This window comes from Erinaceus europaeus, chromosome 2 (assembly GCF_950295315.1).
Source record: "Erinaceus europaeus chromosome 2, mEriEur2.1, whole genome shotgun sequence".
Taxonomy (NCBI): Eukaryota; Metazoa; Chordata; class Mammalia; order Eulipotyphla; family Erinaceidae; genus Erinaceus; species Erinaceus europaeus.
Genome location: NC_080163.1, coordinates 97382158 through 97402402, shown reverse-complemented (window position 1 = coordinate 97402402; position 20245 = coordinate 97382158).

Sequence of the window (20245 nt, the reverse complement as noted above, 5' to 3'; positions counted from 1 at the left end):
CCAACAACGACAACAACAATAACTACAACAATAAAACAACAAGGGCAACAAAAGGGAATAAATAAATTAAATAAATAAAAAATAAATAAATAAGTGGAAATAATTTTAACTACATATTATATATAACAACTTTACCAAAATATTGTCATTTCATCATTCAATCAATAAACAAAACTATTAATAATATTGTGTGCATTTATTTTTTATACTAAATCTTGATATATTTTTTATTTATATTTATTTATTTATTTATCTTTGAGATCTTATCTGAATTTTAAACACATGTCATATCTCAATTTAGACTAGTCACATTCAGGTGTTCCTAAGTCTCATGTGGGCAAAAGATCTGAATAGGCATTTCTCCAAAGAAGATAGACAATAGCTTTAGCCCACCTGCATGCTAGCTGTCAGACTCAGGCAAAAAATAATAAAGTCATAGGCCTATTGGAATATACCTAAAATAGACTTCATAGCTTTTTCCAACATGAGGACCTCAAATCTCATCTTCTCTATTCTTACCTTAGGTTCCTGATTATTAAGCAACTTGTTCTGCTTTATTATCTTAATGCTTTTCAGCCACCAAGTTGCAGAAGCTACCCTAATGCCAACCTGACTTTTGTGGGCAGACAACCTTACCAATGTGTCCTGTAACCTCACATCTCCAGAGCCCTGCCCCACTAAGAAAAGATAGAAACAGGCTTGGGGGGGGGGGGCGTTTACGGATTGACCTGTCAATGCCTATGTCTGGCAAAGAAGTAATTACAGAAACCAGACCTTCCATCTTCTGTACCCCATAATGAACCTGGGTCAACACTCCTAAAGAGATAAAGAATAGGAAAGCTTTCAATGGAGGGGATGGAATATGAAATTTTGGTGATAGGAACTGTGTGGAATTGTATCCCTCTTACCCTATGGCCTTTTCAATCATTATTATATCAATAAAAATAAATTAAATTAAATAATTTATTAATTTATAAAAAAAAGAAACATTGCCAAAACCATAGGATAAGAAGGGTACAACTCCACAAAATTCCCACCACTAGATATACATATCCCATACCCTCCCCTGATAGCTTTCCAAATTTTTAACCCTCTGGGAGTATGGACCCAAGGTCATTGTGGGATGCAGAAAGTGAAAGGTCTGGTTTCTATAATGGCTTCCCTGATGAACATGGATGTTGACAAGTCTATCCATACTCCCACCAGGGTGTCTCTCTTTCCCTAGTGGGGCAGAACTCTGGGGAAGCAGGGCTCCAGGACACATTGGTGGGGTTATCTGTCCAGGGGAGTGTGGTCTACATCATGCTAGCATCTGGAACCTGGTGGCTGAAAAGAGAGTTAACATACAAAGCCAAAAAAATAGTTGAACAATCATGAGTCTAAAGGCTGGAATAGTGCAGATGAAGAGTTGGGAAAGGGGTTCCTCCATTTTGTAGATAGCTAGTCGGCATATTTTAGTTATAATTCAAAGATCAGGCTGGAATAGGGCAGATGAAGAGTTGGGGAAGGGGTTCCTCCATTTTGTAGATAGCTAGTAGGCATATTTTAGTTATAATTCAAAGATCCTGTGGCTATATTAGTTTTTTTTTCCCTGAGTCTGAAATCTGATACACAGGTGGATCCAAGTTATTGTCTGGAGAGATGATTTCATGGCTGGAAAAGGAACAGAAAGCTGTATCAGGGAAGAGAGTAGCTCCCTAATATGGGAAAGGGGTATAAATATTGACTGTAAACCTCATTGATTTGATTTGGTCTGGGGCCCATATTCAGCGTAGGAGCCTATGTAACCTCTGAATCCCTCTAGATCTGAGCTCACATTCTGTGGTCATGAGTAGGAACATTTCAAGCTGCCCCAATATCAGGACCCATCTTCTTCAGGTGTAGCATAGAGTATGTTGTCCTTTTTCCCTTCTGAGGATGGAACATTCTCTACGGTTGTTGATCCAAGTTGAGGGCAAGGTCCTATGTGGGACCAACAAAGGGGTCTATGTTGTTTTTCCTGATAGAGATTACCTGTAAATATAGAGAGAGGGATTTATTTAAGGTCTAGGCCTATCATGTCTGCTTGAGAATCTCAGGACTCCCCGAATAGGGACCCAGCTCTGGGGTGGCCCAATAGTGACTAAAGAATCATCATTAAAGTATGCCAGTCTCTTGTTCTTATTCAGTTTTGCAGTCCTTGCTTTGATGAGGTTAGCTTTGGAGTGAATGAGAGAGGTGTAATAGGAAGTAGGTGAGGAGAGTATCTAAGTCTAAGTAGATACTATTTTATTAGGAACTTTCTACTGGCTCACTGCACACTATTGTGTACTTTTGCTTTCAGGTATATATTTTTCCCTAATTTATGGATACATGTGAACATATGCTCTATCTCACAGGACCTGGTCTATATCTAGGTTTTGGGACTTTGTTAGGAAGTGAAACACCTGGAATGGAATCCTTTGAAAGGAAAGGTCTCACCAGAGTAATGAGGGTGAAGGGTTGACATTCCACAAATGACATCTATGGACACAATCTAAAGAGAAGCATGCTGAGGTTGTACTATTCTGTTGATTAGGTTGGCATTGGTGAATGCAGTATCATTTGGTATGAACTGAGAGAAGCATGTAGGAAAGTGAGCCCCACCCTAGAGGTTCCAGGGCTGGAAAAATATAGGCTCTATAGAGGAACCAGGAGGTTCCTGCTGTCTTAAGGTTAAGAAGAAAATTGATACTTATTGCTATAATCACATTATTTGGCAATTGGCTAACTATGAAATATTCCTTTGTTAGGATTTGCTGTATCATACACAACATCACCATAATTTACGTCCTTTAACATTATTTGTATAAATCTGTGCCACTGGTTCCTTCTGTACTCCCTGGTCTAATCTTTTAAGAGACAACATATCAAAGATTCAGCCTATGTACTAAGAAGACTCAGTCTGTACTTTAAAAAGTTTGTGACATACAATCAATTTTTCCCCTCATATTAATTAAACAGTGATTTATATGACTAAAAATTAATATGAGTGTACATAAACACTATTCCCACCACCAAAATACTGTGTCTCATTCTATCCCCCCCACAACCCGCCACCCCAGGAAGTCGAACATCCACCTTCACCCTCACCCCAGGGTTTTTACTTTGGTGCTCTACTCCAGATTCAGTCAAATCCTGCTCTTAGTTTCACTTTCTGTTCTTCTTTCTTACCTTCTGTTTATGAGTGGGATCATCCCATTCTCATCTTTATCTTTCTGACTTAGCTCACTTAACATAATTCCTTCTAGCTCTACCCAAGGTGGGTCAGAGAAGGTGGGTTCATTGTTTTTAATAGCTGCATAGTATCCCATTGTGTATATATACCACAGCTTTCTCAGACAAGCAGATGGGCCCTGGGTTGCTTCCAGGTTTTAGCTATTACTAACTGTGCTGCTATGAACATAGGTATGCACATATCTTTTTGGTTGGGTATTATGGAGTCCTTGGGTTATACTGCCAAGAGAGGAATTATTGGGTCATATGGAAGGTCCGTGTCTAGCCTTGTAAGAGTTCTCCAGACTGCTCTTTACAGAAGCTGGACCATTTTTCATTCCCAACAGCAGTGCATAAGGGTTCCTTTGTCCCCACAGCCTCTCCAGGATTTGTTGCTGCTGTCCTTTCTGATGTATGTCATTCTCACAGGGGTGAAGTGGTATCTTAGTGTTGTCTTTATTTGCATTTCTTTGACAATCTTTGACTTGGAGTAATTTTCCATGTGTTTGTTAATCTTTGGGATCTCTTCTGTAGTGAATATTCTGTTCATATCCTCTGCCCATTTTTGGATGGGGTCATCTGCTTTTCTGTTGCTATGTTTGCTGAGCTCCTTGCATATTTTGGTTTTTAGTCTCTTGTCTGATGTACAGCATGTGAAGATCTTCTCCCATTCTGTGAGGGGTCTCCTTATTTGTGTGATAGTTTCTTTGGCTGTGCAGAAGATATTCAATTTGATATAGTCCCATTGATTTGTTTCTGCTTTAGTCTTCCTTGCAACTGGGTTTATATTATCAAAGATGTCCTTGAGGTTTACGTAGAAAAATGTTCCACTAATGGTTTCCTCTAAGTATTTGAGTTTCTGGTCTAACATCCAAGTCCTTGATTCATTTGGAATTGATTTTTGTTTCTGGTGAGATAAGGTGGTTCAGTTTCATTCTTCTGCATGTTTCAACCCAGTTTTCCCAGCACTATTTATTGAAGAGAGCTTCCTTTCTCTATTTAATACTTTGTACCCCCTTATCAAAGATTAGGGGTCCATAGGAAAATAAAATAAATTTTAAAAAAGTTCTGGACCCAATGCCTCGCCACTCACCTAGTTGCTTTGATTTGCCACATTTACCTGCTTAATTACTGTTAGCAACTTTCTAGGGTTTTCTAAGCTCCACATACAGAATTCCCAAAACAAAAAAAAAGTTAAAGAAGGAGAAAGATGCCCAAACAATAACAAAGAGCAATCAAACACAACAGAGAATCAAACATCTGTGAAATGAGCCAACAATTTCAAGTATTCTATGGGCAGAATTTGCCTGTTTTTTTTTTTTCTTTATCTGTATCAAGCTTACTTTAAAAAACTTTTATTTGTTATTTATATATAAGATTGTAAAATTACAATGTAACATTCCACAGTATACCCACCACGGAAGTTCTGTAGCCCCACACTTGTAAAGGTAACTACCATGGTTGTTACAAGTCATAGAAACAGTTTGCTTGATCATGATTTTTTCCCCTTGGGCAAGTTCATATGAGTAAGATTTCTAGATTCCGCATATGCATGAAACCATCTGGTAGTTGTCTTTCACCTTTTTGTTTTGATAAGCATAATCACCTCCAGTTCCACCCATTTTGTCCTAAAGGACACAGAAGCAACTATTTTTATTGCAGAATTGTGTTCCATGGAATACATATCCCATGAATTCTTTAGACAGTCATCTGCTGATGGGCATTTAAGCTGCTTCTACTCTTCGGTTATTGTGAATAATGCAGTTATGGACAAAGGGTGCCTTTCAATCCCTTTTAATCAGCGTTTGAGTGTCCCTTGGGTAAATGCCCAAGAGTGGTATTGCTGAAACATAAGGTAATTCCATTTTTATTTGCTCAAGAACTCTCCATACAGTCTTCCAAAGGGGCTGTACCAGTTTGTATTCCCACTAGCAGTGAAGCAGAGTTCCCTTTTCTCCACAACCTCAACACCTGTCATTTTCTGGTTTGTTGGTGTAACCCATACTTTCAGGTGTGAGATGGTATCTCAGTGTTGTTTCAACTTGCATTTCTCTGATGATAGTGAAGTGGAGCATTTTTAATATGTCTGGGGCCCATATGTATCTCTTCTTCGAAAGCTGTTTAGCTATCTGCCCCATTTTTAATTGGGTTATTTTTGCTTCTTTTGTAGATACGTACCAGTTCCATATTGATATTTTATAACTGTCACTTCTCTGATGTGTGATATTCAGATATATTCTCACATTTATTAGGTTTCCTGGTTATCCTTGTGTAGTTTGCTTTACATGTGTAGAAGCTTTTTGGTTTCATGTAATTCCATTATTTATATACACGTTCCCAGGAGGGGCTGAGTCTTCAAATATATCTTTGATGTGAAGGTGCTACAAAACTTCACTGACAATTTCTTCTATAAATTTTAGAGATTTTGGTCTAATAAATAGATGTTTAATCCATTTGGATTTGGCCCTGGTGTATGGTGTTAGATGTTGGTATAGTTTCATTTTTCTACATGTGGTTGTTCAAGTTTTCCAGCACCATCTGCTAAAGCAAACTTCTTTACCTCATTGAGTGGTTTTGGCATATTTTTCATATACTAGGCAGTCATATATGTGTGGACTCATTTATGGGATTTAAATTCTGCTCCACTGATACAAGTGCCCAATTTTATTCCATTACCATGCTGTTTTGATTAATATTGTTTTGTAGTATAAACTGAAGTTGGGGAGAGTGATACCTCCATGTTTTCCTTTTTTCTCAGAATTGCTTTGGCTATTTGTGACTTTCTATATTCCATACAAATTTTTGGATAACTTGAAAAATGCCACTGGAATTATGATAAGAATTACACTGACATTGTAGATTGCCTACGGTAGAATAGCCATTTTAAAATGTATATTCTTTCAATACAGGACCAAGGAAAGTTTGTCTACTTCTCTATCTCTTTTAGCAATGTCCTATATTTTTCTTTATTTCTTTTTATTTTTTATTTAAGAAAGGAGATATTAACAAACATGTATGATAGGAGGGGCACAGCTCCACACAATTCCTGCCACGCAATCTCTATATCCCATCCCCTCCCCAATAACTTTCCCATTCTCTGTCCCTCTGGGAGCATGAACCCAGGGTCACTGTGGGTTCCAGAAGGTAGAAGGTCTGGCTTCTGAAATTGCTTCCCCGCTGAACATGGATGTTGACTGGTCAGTCCATACTCCCAGTCTGCCTCTCTCTTTCCCTAGTAGGGTGTGTCTCTGGGGAAGCAGAGCTGCAGGACACATTGGTGGGGTCTTCAGTCCAGGGAAGCCTGGCCGGCATCCTGATGACATCTGGAACCTGGTGACTGAAAATAGAGTTAACATTCGAAGCCAAATAAATTATTGAGCAATCTTGGACGCAAAGGTTGGAATAGTGGAGAGGAAGTGTTGGGGGGGTGCTCACTGCAAACTCTAGTGTACTTCTGCTTTCAGGTATATATTTTGCACTTGTTTGAATGGATACGTGTAAACATATGCTCTCTCTCTCACAGAACCTGGTCCATATCTAGGTTTTGGGACTTTGTTAGAAAGTGATACACCTGAGATGGAATTAGAGAATGCTATGAAAGGAAAGGTCTCACCCAAGTAATGAAGCTGAAGGGTTGTCATTCCACACCTGAAGTCTCTGGACACAGTCTGAGCTGAAGCATGTTGAGGTGGCAATCATTACGTTGATTAGGTTGCGATCGGCAGATGCAATATTATTTGATATGAATTGGGAGAGGCATGCGGGGAAGTGGGCCCTACCCTGAGGTTCCAGGACTGGGGGAAATATAGGCTCTATAGTGGAGATGTGAGGTTCCTGCTGTCTTAGGGTTCAAAAAGACAATGGATAGTTATTGTTATCATCACATTATTTGTTAATTGGGTTAACTTTGAAAAGTCCCTTTGTTAGGGTTTGCTGTATAGTACCCAGTATCTTGTATATAGCTGTGCCCCCAGTTGCTTCTGATCTACTTGGTCTAGGCTTTTGAGAGAGTCCGCATATCAAATACACAGCCTATATATTAAAAAGACTCAATCTGTGTTTTAAAAACTTCGAGACATACAATTAATTTTCCCCCTCTCATATTAATTAACTAGTGATTTATATGACTACACTTTACTAGGAGTGTACATAAACACCATTCCCACCACCAGAAGACTTTGTCCCATTTCACCCACCCACTCCCACCCCCACCCCCTCTGGCCTAGGAAGCTGCATATCTACCCTCCCCTTCACCACAGGGTTTTTACTTTGGTGCCCTACTTTCAATTTAGTCAGATCCTGCTTTTAGTTTCCCTTTCAGATCTTCTTTCTCAACTTCTGTTGATGAGTGGGATCATCCCATACTCATCTTTATTTTTCTGACTTAGCTCACTTAACATAATTCCTTCTAGCTCTGTCCAAGATGGGTCAGAAAAGGTGAGTTCATTGTTCTTAATATCTGCGTAGTATTCCATTGTGTATATATACCACAGCTTTCTCAGCCACTCATCTGTTGTTGGGCACCTGGGTTGCTTCCAGGTTTTAGCTATTATGAATTGTGCTGCTATGAACATAGGAGTACACACCTCTTTTTGGTTGGGTGTTATGGAGTCCTTGGGGTATAACCCCAGGAGAGGAATTACTAGGTCATATGAAAGGTCCATGTCTAGACTTGTGAGAGTTCTCCAGACTGTTCTCCACAGAGGCTGTACCAATTTACATTCCCATCAGCAATGCAAAAGGGTTCCTTTGTCCCCACAGCCTCTCCAGCATTTGTTGCTGCTGTTCTTTTTGATGTATGCCATTCTCACAGGAGTGAGGTGGTATCTCAGTGTTGTCATAATTCACATTTCTCTGACAATCAGTGACCTAGAGCAGTTTTTTATATGTTTGTTAGCCTTTTGGATCTCCTCTGGGGTGAACGCTTTGTTCATGCCCTCTGCCCATTTTTGGATGGGGTCATTTGCTTTTTTGGTGCTAAGTTTGCTGAGCTCTTTGTATATTTTGGTGATTAGTCTCTTTTCTGATGTATGGCATGTGAAGATCCTCTCCCATTCTGTGAGGGGTCTCTTTGTTTGTTTGATAGTTTCTTTGGCTGTGCAGAAACTTTTCAATTTGATGTAGTGCCATTGGTTTGATTTTGCTTTAGTCTTTCTTGCAACTGGGTTTGTTTCATCAAAGATGTCCTTGAGGTTTAAGTGGGAAAGTGTTTTACCAATGTTTTTCTCTAAGTATTTGATTGTTTCTGGTCTAACATCCAGATCATTGATCCATTTGGAGTTGATTTTTGTTTCTGGCAAGATAAAGTGATTCAATTTCATTCTTCTGTGTATTTCAACCCAGTTTTCCCAGCACCATTTATTGAAGAGAGCCTCCTTCTTCCATTTAATACCCTGGGCTCCCTTATCAAAGATTAGATGTCCATAGGTGTGGGGGTTTAGGTCTGGGCTTTCAATTCTGTTCCATTGGTCTGTGTGCCTATTTTTGTTCCTGTACCAGGATGTTTTGATGATGATGGCCTTATAATATAGTTTGAGATGTGGGAGTGTGATGCCTCCATTTCTATTTCTTTTCCTTAAGATGGTTTTGGCAATTCTAGGTGTTTTCTGGTTCCAAATAAATGATTGTAGTTTTTGTTCTATTCTCTTAAAGAAGCTTGGTGGGACTGTGATGGGTATTGCATTAAATTTGTATATGGCTCTGGGAAGAATATTCATTTTGATGATATTTATTCTTCCAATCCATGAGAATGGGATGTCTTTCCATTTCTTGGTATCAGTTTCTATTTCCTTGAATAGTGACTTATAGTTTTCAGTATACAAGTTTTTCACTTCTTTTGTCAGCTTTATTCCTAGGTATTTTATTGATTTTGCTGCAATAGTGAATGGGAGTGATTTCTGGATGTCTTCTTCTTCAGATTTAGTGTATTTCTTTGTTTCTTTTTGTGATTTATTTATTACCTCACTGCCTCGTGGTCAGAAAAGATACTTTTTATGATTTCAATATTTATGGATTTATTAAGGCTGTTTTATGTGTCCCATAATTTGCCAATCCTTGAAAATGTTCCTTGTGCACTGGAAAAAAAATGTCAATTCTTTTTTGGGAAATGATATGTTTTGAATATATATTTTAAGTTTTTCTTATCTATGAATTCATTTAAGGCCTCTATTTCTTGATTTTTTTTTCCTGATTATATGTCTCTTATTGTGAGTGATGTGTTGAGGTCTCCATCTTGTATCGTGCTGCTATTGATGTCTCCCTTAAGGTAAGTACTTTTTTATATATTTGGGTGCCCGCATACTGGTATATATATTGATGATGGCTGTGCCTTCCTGTTGGATAGATCCTCTGACCAATATGTATTGTCTACCTCTATTCACCTTCTTTGCATGAAAGTCTAGTTTTTCTGATATTAGAATAGCTCTTCTTGCCCTTTTGTTTACATTGTGGGCTTGGAATACTTTGTTCCAGTCTGTCACCCAGAGCTTCTGTTTGTCTTTCTTTTGGATATGTGCCTCCTGGAGATATAAAATATATGTGTCTTGCTTTTTATTCCTCAGTCATGCTGAATATTTTGACTGGTAAATTTAAGTTATGCATATCTAGATTAATTATTGACAACTACAGTTTGCTTATTGTTATTCTGGGTTTTTTTTTTTAGAGGTTATTTTTTGTTCTGGTTGATTCTTTTCTTGTTTTTTGCTTGTTACTTTATGTGGCTAGTTTTCTGTAATGGTCTTGCCTACTATATATGTTTCCTATTTGTCTTTGTGCTATATATTTTTTTGTTTTTCTCATGAATATTATTGTGCTCAACTTAATATCTACAAGAATCTTTTTTGAGTCAGCCTTGGTTTAGCAACATTAGGCGGCATTGCTCTATTTTGCTCTCTCCTTTCCTATGTCTGTTGTTCCTTGTTGTTGTGTTCCCAGTTCTATTTTAATACTGATCATCTCATTAAAATTTGGAGTTCTTCTTGGCTCTTCTTTTCATGTGGGGCTCCTTACAGTAATGCAAAGCAGGATTTTTACTTTCTTTCTGTATTTTGTAATTCTTTGGTAAAATGATGACTGAGTTTCTGAATATTAAGTTGAGCTTCTTGAATTAATTTCATGATAAGTTTTCTGAACTTTATTTTTGTCATTTTTTTTTTCTAGATCTGTGTCTGTCTGGTCATTTAGGTCTCCTACCTTTTGCTGTCTGTATATTTCTTAGTTCCTGCATTCAGTGTGCCTTTTATTGCTGTACCAGCAGAAGGTGCTGTGGCTAAAGTGTTGTATTTTTCTGTTTATATTTCTTAGTAAGGTAGGGGGGATGCATTGGATCGACCTTCTCATGGTGCATCCCGTGAGTACCCATTCACTGGGGAAACTGACGATCCTTCCTAGCCGACTGAAACCACATTGATCCTAGTCACTTTCAAAGCCAGCAACAAGCAGCTCCTGACAGCTTTCAACCTGACCTGTTGACTGGCTATGGAAGAAGGGCAAACGCTAGAAGAAGAAGAAGTGAGGTAGGGGAGATTTTATCCTGTGTCATCGGGTCAGTTTAGTATCTTTGATGTCAGTATAGGGTCTCTCTGCTGTTGTTCTAGACTTGGGGTAAGGGGGTGAACTAGAGGGAGGGTTACAACCTTTGAGAATTTTTTCTCCCTAGTGCTCAAAGAAAGAGCAAGATTTATTGCCATCAAAATTCCCTGTCTTCCTTCCTCCAACTATGTGCTCTGTTTTGTACTAAAACGGCATCCACTGCCACTGATCAAGCCTAGTTAAGTTTTGAGACTTTTTCCTTCAGTCTTGATCATGCTTAGCTTTACCTGCTTGTGGCCAAGTGAGTTACTTAAGAAGAAACAGTTGTAGAGGAGAAGGTATTTATATCCTGAGTCACCAAGCTGGTTGGGGGTCTTTGATATCAATATAGGGTCTCCCTGCCTCTGTATAGGGTTCCAGCCTCTGTAGAGTAACAGCATTGGAAACTTAAAAATTCATAGTTGTAAATTGGTGATGTTTTTAGTGCTATTCTTTTTTCTTCTAATAGTTGTTTCTTTAACTCAGACCCAGAAGTGGTGTGCTTCAGCTGCTAATCTCCCAACTTGGTGCCAACCATCTCTGCATACAGCTTTTTGATCCTGGGAATCTCTCCCTCACCTCTTTTTCTATCCATGAGCCAGATGTGTCTTTACTTACCTTGGCTTCATGAGTTTCTGAAGAAATACTGATCAAATTTTGTTGCATTTTCAGGTGGTTACCATTGCTTTTTATTTTTTAATTTTTTAAAAATTTATTTGTAAAATGGAAATATTGGTAAGACTATAGGATTCCATTGCTTTTTCTGGAAAAAAAAAAAGTTGACTGGGGAGAGCAAAGTGATTCTGCTATTACTCTATAGCCATGTCTCCGAATGTTCACACTGTAACTCACTAGAGAACAGAACCTAGATTTCTTTTTGGTTTTAAATTCAGTTGCTTCTCATCTCATTTGATCTTAAAGCCTAAGCTCTCATTAGATATTTCCTCAGCTTCCAACAAAGCAAAGGGCTCAGATCTTCTCTTGGCACCGCATGCTGTTTCCTCTGTCAGCTTATTTTCATGTTCTCTTTTTCAGTCTTCCAAGTTTCTGTGACCTGAATATGACATTTTAGTTGGGTGATTAATCACTCTTAAATGGCATTATCCTGATTAAACGGAGGCCTTGTTGGCAGAATAGCCAGTCACAATGCTACGATTCAGTGTGATAAGCTTAAACATACACAATAAGATGTAGTAATATCTAATTTGTCAAAGCTTTTGTGGTTTAATTTTTGGCCACAAAGCTTGAAAGAAACAGTGACTAAACAAAAAGCTTCAGATTTATTGCCTAAGTGCCTTCCAGTAAATTGATCTTGCACATCCTGTAATCTCATTTTGGACTTTTTGGGAGACAGCAAAGCTTGACTAGAGCAAAATCTCCTTTAAAGGGGGCCTGAGGGTTCCTGATCACAGAACTTGAAAGCTAAGTAAGGAGATATTAATGTCCCTTCAGAGGTAGATAATAACCCTGGTCAGAGATATCCCTTTAGGATAATTGCTAGAAAAGAATAAATGTCAGTAAAAGGATGAAAGACTCATGAAAAGAAATAAAAATATATGACAGTCCTGAAAACATAATGAATCAGGGAACAAATTGACTATGTGAGAAATCAAACAGAAGCAGATGACATTTCTTTTAAACTGGTTATTATGATCCTAATTATCTTACCCTAATGACATTTTTTCGATTATATCTTTTAAAGGCTGGATAATAATTTACCCTTGGGGAACAAGATAAATATATCCATCATTTGTAATTTCCACCTGACAAATAGTAAAGGGAAAAATATAAGCATATTCTGCAGATTGAATACAGAAATTACCTATACTTTTAGACTGGTAAGTACACAAAGTCAAGCTTATATTCAATAAATATTCAGCATGTACTGGTTTATTGAGGGCACTGCTTTGTATTTCATAAAGACATAAAAATAAGCAAGATGGTAATCCATACTCTAGAGTAATATATAAGCATAAGCATAATTATCCTATCAGAAAAAAATATGTGAAAGAATCACAAAGGAAGAAAGAAATCTTAGAGAAGACATAGGGCTTATTCAAAGGGAGGCTCAGAATCGGCAAGATCTATTAAATATGTAGTATTTGACAAAATCCTTGCTGAAAAAAAAATCAAATCACTACTCATAAAGAAGAAACACTACAGAGGGTGAAGAGGACAAGACTGAATTCTGGTTGCATAGTCCTTTTATATGTAAGAAAGTATCTTCCAAGCTTTATATACATCAAAGTTGATTTACTCTTTAGAATACAGATTAATAGTTTTTCAAATGTTGCTCAAGAAAGATGGAAGTTCTGTTCTCTTTCAGTGTGAATTGGTTATACCATTTGTGGAGCTGTCTGTGTTTCTCAGGTTCACACAAGAACCCAGCCTCCTTCTAAGCCATTGCCTGACTACTCTTGGGGGCTGCCCTCATCTGCCAGGTTGAAAGGTGAACAGGAGTTAGTATACTCAGCACCATATGGAGCAGTACAGTGCTGTTTCTTCCTCTCTCCCTCTCAAAGAAATAAAGAATGAAAAACTTAACCAAGCAGATTGTTCATCAGGCATATACCAGTCTCTAGCTTCATTCCCAATGACCTGAATTTAAAAAAATAGATATAAACATATCTATCTCTTGGTCACTGGAACTATATTTGCATCCCTAATACTGAATAGAGAAAAAGGTGGAGAGCAAGAAATGTTTTGAATGAGACTCAGATGTTGCTCACATTTCTCAAAGATATGAATCTAATGGAGATGCTTGGAAAAGTCTACAGATAAGTATTATGAAAATAAAGATGAAGAAATTGCATATTGTGGCTCAAATAAGCAGCTTCTATCATAGAAGTTACTATGTCACTTGTAATTCCTTGATTAACAAATGCATCAACAAATGAACTGTTGAATGTTTCAATTTCCAAACAATATTTTATCAAATATAAAAGTAACTACTTAGTGAACTGCAGATGTTAAAGCAGGGTTGTAGTAAATGCTTCTGTGTGTCTGTGTTTTAAGTGAAAAGTAGTGTTTGAGGGGAAAGAAGAAAATTTGAACTAGCAGAACTAACTAAAATGTCACTGGTAATAGCATTTTTCTCTTGGGAAATATTCTGGCCCTTTCATTAGGAAGAAGAAGAGAAAGACAACTATTTCCAAGCTTATGTCCAATACTGGAGCCCTGAACTTTCATTAGCTTCACAAATCCTCCCCACTGGTCATGTCTTCTCATTCATCTCATGCCTTTGATCCTGCTGCTATAAAATGGATTTTTCCTCTGGAGGATGTTTCTGATGGGTTGCATGCTTCCAAGTTGACAAGTCTTTATTCTCTACTTGCATCTGTATCATATTTTCACTAGAAAATTGTCTCTGTGGTATTGGAAGTACAGTTCTGAAATTACAAATATGGGTTTTAATTGTATTACATATATGGTTCCAGAAAATAATCTCATAACAAATAAAAAGTGTATATATACACATAAGTACAAATGTATATAGACACATGGATTTGCTAGGGGAAGAATAGGTAAAGGGGTCCTGAACCCCAATTCCAGGCAGGCAGGACTATTTGATACTATGGCTGTTTAGTTTTCACCTGCTTCCCCTATGAGAAGGGAAGAGTTTCCAGGAAGCACCAGGAAAGTAGTGAGAAGAGTTTTAAGATCTCACTAGGAAGCATCATTCAGCGTGGAAAGAACTGTGAAAAATTACCACATGCAGAGGACAGATATTCAATAGAAAAGGCAGATAATTTCAATAGACTAATAAGAAATTGGCTCCAGGTGAGACTAAAGCATGAAATAAATTAGGCAAGAGAACTCAGGGAGATGCCACACACTCTCCATGGCGCTGGTATATCTGTGTAAAAACTACTTTTCACCTTAAAATTTGTTTCTGCATACTTCATAAATAAATTCTTTGAAACAAAAATGTTTGCACACCAGGTGGGGGCAGATAGCATAACGGTTATGCAAAGAGACTCTTATGCCTAAGGCTCCAATATCCCAGGTTCAATCCACCATACCACCATAAACCAGAGCTGATCGGTGCTCTGGTAAAAAAAAAAAAAAAAAAAACCTGTACACTTAATTGATGGAGACCTTCCTGGTTCTTCCTCAACAGTGTCTGTAAACTCTCAGGAGAAGAACTTGCCCTTAGGCCCACTTCTTGGATATAAGGCCGACCCTCTCACAGCATATTTACATACATACACACATAAAGGTATATTCATGCACACATATAAACACATATTATGTGTTATTATTCATGCTTTAAACTATACCAGGATAAAGACTGAATTCCTTGAAGACAAGAATGTGCTTATGTGCTAGAACTCAATAAGAGTATTCGGAACTGAATAAATGCATAAATGATTTGTTGTTGTTGTCACTAGGGTTGTCACTGGGACTTAGTTTCCACACTACAAACCCACTACTTCCAAAGGAAAGGTTTTTTTTACTTTTTTTTCCCCTTTCTATTTTATTTGATAGTGTAGAGAGAAACTGAGAGAGAGGTGGAGTTAGAAAGAAAAGATAGACAACTGCAGATCTACTTTACTACCCTTGAAGAATCCTTCCTGCAGGTTAGGAAGGATTTTTACAACAGGTAAAGAGGTCCAGGGGATCAGGGGCTCAAACATGGGTCTTTGTGCATGGTAATGTTTGCACTCAACTGGGTGCACCACTTCCCAGCCCTTACAGAATTAAATTTAATAGAGTATACAATTCCAATATAATGGAATCTTGGCCATAAGTTATATGTGCACCTCTTCATATATCATGACTAATCAACGAGGGATTATGAGTCTTAGAGAACAGTTAAATTATACACATTTTGAAGTAACCGTAAGAGCTGATAAAATAGCTCACTTAAGTAACATGCTGCTTTGCCATGTGTGTGACCCAGGTTCTAGCCCAGGCCCCACAGCATTGAAGGAAGCTTTGATGCAGTGGCTTCTTTTATTCTCTTTGCCTTTCATAGTTCCTCCCAACTCTAGCACTCAGTGCCAGGGAATGAACCTAGAATCTTAAGAGTGCAAGCCCTATGTTATACAGCAGAGCTATCTCCCAGACCCACCAGCTGTATTTCAGAAATATAAGTTATTTTGGGGTTATGACTGGTGGTGCACCTGGTTGAGCATTACATGCTGTAATGAACAGGCCCAGGGTTCAAGCCCCCAGTCCCTACCTGCAGGAGGGAGCTTCTTGAATAGTGAAGCAGAGCTGCAGGCGTCTCTCTGTATCTCTTCCTCTCTATCTCCCTCTTCCTTCTCAGTTCAATCTCTATCCAAAATCCAATAAATACATTTATTTTTCAATAATTAAAAAAGAAGTATAAGTTATTTCTATCAGACTAAAGGTAACATAATATCAAGATAAGAAGGGAAAGAATATCAGAACAAAAGGCGCTGTTATTCTGATGAGGTAAGCGCTCTGACTTCATCCTTTTTGTCAGTCTGCTATTGCCACAGTCCCAAGGTAGAGAATGTTCAGGGATTTCATACTCCCCATAGAGATCATGGCCTTGTGCACTGCAGATACTTGAAGTGCCCTAAATTCAAGCTATTTGAGTCACTGGAATCTTTGCTCAGTTATTCACTTGCCTGTTTATTCACTCCTTGAAGGAACTGAGTTAGATTATTTTTGGCCCTCACCTTCAAACATCTTGCAGTTTCACAAGGAATTTTGATTCTAGTAGAGCATCAGTATATACTTTTTAGTATTTTCAACCTATCTGAAAACAAATGTGTCTGTGCCTTTCCTTTTTATTTATTTATCTACTATAAATGATATATGGGTCCTACCCTGCTAATCACATAAAAAACTAGTATAGCCACAGGCCCTTTGGAATATAACTAAAATATAGGCAGCCTACTAGCTATCTACAAAATGGAGACCCCCCTCCCCCCAAGTCTTCATCTGCACTATTCCAGCCTTTAGTTCATGATTGTTCAACAAGTTGTTTGGCTTTATATGTTAACACTCTTTTCAACCACCAGGTTCCAGATGCTAGCAGACAACCCCAACAATGTGTCCTGGAGCTCTGCTTCCCCAGAACCCCACCCCACAAGGGAAAGAGAGAGACAGGCTGGGAGTATGGATCAAACTGTCAATGCCCATGTTCATTGGGGAAGCAATTACAGAAGCCAGACCTTCCACCTTCTCCAACCCACAATGACCTTGGGTTCATACTCCCAGAGGGTTAAATAATAGGAAAAGCTATCAAGGGAGGGGATCTTCTTCTAGCGTTTGCCCTTCTTCAGTAGCCAGTCAACAGCGTCAGGTTGAAAGCTGTCAGGAGCTGCTTGTTGCTGGCTTTGAAAGTGACTGGGATCCATGTGGATTCAGTCTGCTAGGAAGGATCCTCAGTTTCCCCAATTAATGGGTACTCACGGGATGCACCGCGAGAAGGTCGATCCAATGCAACCCAAGGGAGGGGATGAGGGGATGAGATACGGAGTTCTGTTGGTGGGAATTATGTGGAGTTGTACCCCTCTTATCCTATGTTTTTTTTTCAGTGTTTCTTTTTTTATAAATAAAAAAGAAAATTGTTCAAAATGACAATTTCTTGATAGCGCATGGCAAAATTATATCACATCTTAACATAGCTGGACCTTGAGAGCTTGTTTGGAAGTTCTAACAGGGGAGTTCAGCTACTCCTATACCCTCGACGGAAGACAGTTCAGTCTCTATTCAGGGAAGGATGTCCTCTTGGACCTAGCGCACAGCTTCTGGAGAGAAGCAAATGGAATGGTGAGGGAGGAAGGTTAGCCAGCCAGATCAGCTGAATCAACCCTGGCAATCAATGGGGTTACAGATGTCACAACCAGATCTCCCTCACCTCCGTCTTAACATAGCTGGAAGTGATGAAATCACACAATCTTTAGTTAACACTTTGTTATGTAATATAGATCTAATGAAAGGCTCAAGTTAAAGCTGGTAGATATAAATCAATTTCATGCAGTCTTCTTGATGATTTTTTTCTTTTGAACCACCACTTGACAGATATATTTTTGTTAATGGTTTGTGGCTGATAAAAAGCTTAGCTAATAATAGAAAATTTATTGTTTAAACAGTTATCTTTTTAGTGTTGGGATTGCATTATGAATATTTTAAGTCACAACTTATCATAAGAAATATCTTTTTTCAATTTTATTTTTTAATTTTACTTGTGATTTAATACTGATTTAAAAAATTGTAAGAAAACAGGGGTATAACTGAACACTGTTCCCATAGCCTGGGTTCTATATCCCCATTATCTCCATTGAAAACTACCTATTAGGGAAAGAGAGAGGCAGACTGGGAGCATGGACCGACCAGTCAACGCCCATGTTCAGCGGGGAAGCAATTACAGAAGCCAGACCTTCTACCTTCTGCAACCCTCAATGACCCTGGGTCCATGCTCCCAGAGGGATAGAGAATGGGAAAGCTATCAGGGGAGGGGGTGGGATATGGAGATTGGGTGGTGGGAATTGTGTGGAGTTGTACCCCTCCTACCCTAAGGTTTTGTTAATTAATCCTTTCTTAAATAAAAAAAATATTAAAAAAAACTACAGTAGTAGCTGTGCACCTGGTTGCACACACATGCTGTAATTAGCAAGGTCCAGGGTTCAATCCCCTAGTCTCTACCTGCAGGGGGGAGTTTCTTGAACAGTAAAGCAGAGCTGCAGATGCCCCTCTGTCACTCTTTCTTTCTATCTCCCTCTTCCCTTTCAGTTCTATTTCTATCTAAGGTTGCAGATATGGGTTGATATTATTTCTATAACTATCTGTCTATATTTATATATATTCACCCATCTTTTTTCCCCCTGTGGTCCTGCATTCTCTTCCTTTCTAAGTCACACCTGCATCTATTACTACTTTTGAATGTCCTTCCTTTTTTCTTCTTATCACTTTGGGTCTTGATGGAGCTAGAGTTCAGAGCCCTCTCATCATCTTCCCCTATCATTTCTCCCCTGAAGGAAGTATGGGCCAAAATTCTTTTTGGAGTGAAGAAGGTGGAAATTCTGGCTTCTGTAGTTGCTTCTCTGCTATACATAGGGATTGGCAGGTCAATCTATACCCCCAGGCTGTTTCTGTATTTCTATAGTAGATTAGGGCTCCAGAAAGATGAGGTTCCTGTATACACTGGTAAGGTCATCTGTCCAGGGAAGTCAGGATGGAATAGCATCCGCAACTTGGTGGCTGAAAGGCTATAAGATACAGGGCAGGATAAATAATTAATGAGTCAAAAAGTAGGAATATAGCAGATGAAAATAGGGATCTTAGTGTGGAAAGAATTGAGGAAACCTGTTTTAGGTATGTTCCTGGAGGCCCATGATTTTCTTAGTTTTTGTGTGAATTTGATAACTAACATGGAACTGCTGTATTTAGAAAGAAACTGGTGCTGTGCTCTGCGGCAGTTCTAAAGTCCTTGTGTTTGTCTCAGTTGTAGTTGGTGAATTTTTTTAAGTTCTAGAGTTGTAGATATTTGTTGTTTTGTGGAAGAGTCTGATCTTGTCACTGTCACTTTATGGTCATACCTCCTAGAAGTCTTTCATAAAGATTATCTTTAAGATTAATTCATGGTATGTTGAGGGGGAGAGAGGTATTTTTAGTAATACCTACAAGGTCACATAGTAAGAAACACACAAAACTATATTATGCTGCAATATGTAGAAATTAGATTCTGGACTGTGAAGACAGTACAATTGCTATGCAAAAGACTTCCATGCCTGAGGATCTGAAGTCCCAGGTTCAATCCTCAGCACCTCCATAAGTCAGAAATGAACTGTGCTCTGACCTCTCTCTTTCTCTCTTTCTGCTTCTTTATCTCTGTATTTCTTTATCATTAATAAATAAAGTTTAAAAAAAAGAAAATAAATCAGAGCCTATAATGAAGTACACATTATTAATACCTCCTCACATTAAAGCCACTCTGTTACCTTAGCTAATATTTTTCTTAGAATATTAATAGGAAATCATCTGACTTACTGTGTGTTAAGAACCCATTGAAAACTTGTTAAGTATAATAAAGCAAAGTCCTTTAAAAATATTTGTTTGTTTATTTCTATTTATTTAGTGAAAAAGAGATACAGAGAGTGAGAGATCAGAGCCCTTGTCAGCTCTTGTTTATCATGGTTCTGGAAATTAAACCTCAGACCTCAGAGTCTCAAGCATGAAATTGTTTTGCACAACTCTTATGTTGTTTCCCCAGCTAAGCTCTTCTAGTCAAAAATAAATATGAAATTATATCCTAATACTTTAATTAGACTTCCATGGATTATTTTATGTATCTCATTTTAGAAATATATTATTAGATATTCGAGCTAGACTTGCTTCAGATATCCAATCAATCATAGTAGTAGATGTTTCATTTAGTTTTTCTAGTATTTAAAATGTAATTCTGACATATTTCATAGTGACTATTTGTCACATCTGAGACCAGGGACAAAAAAAAAACTCA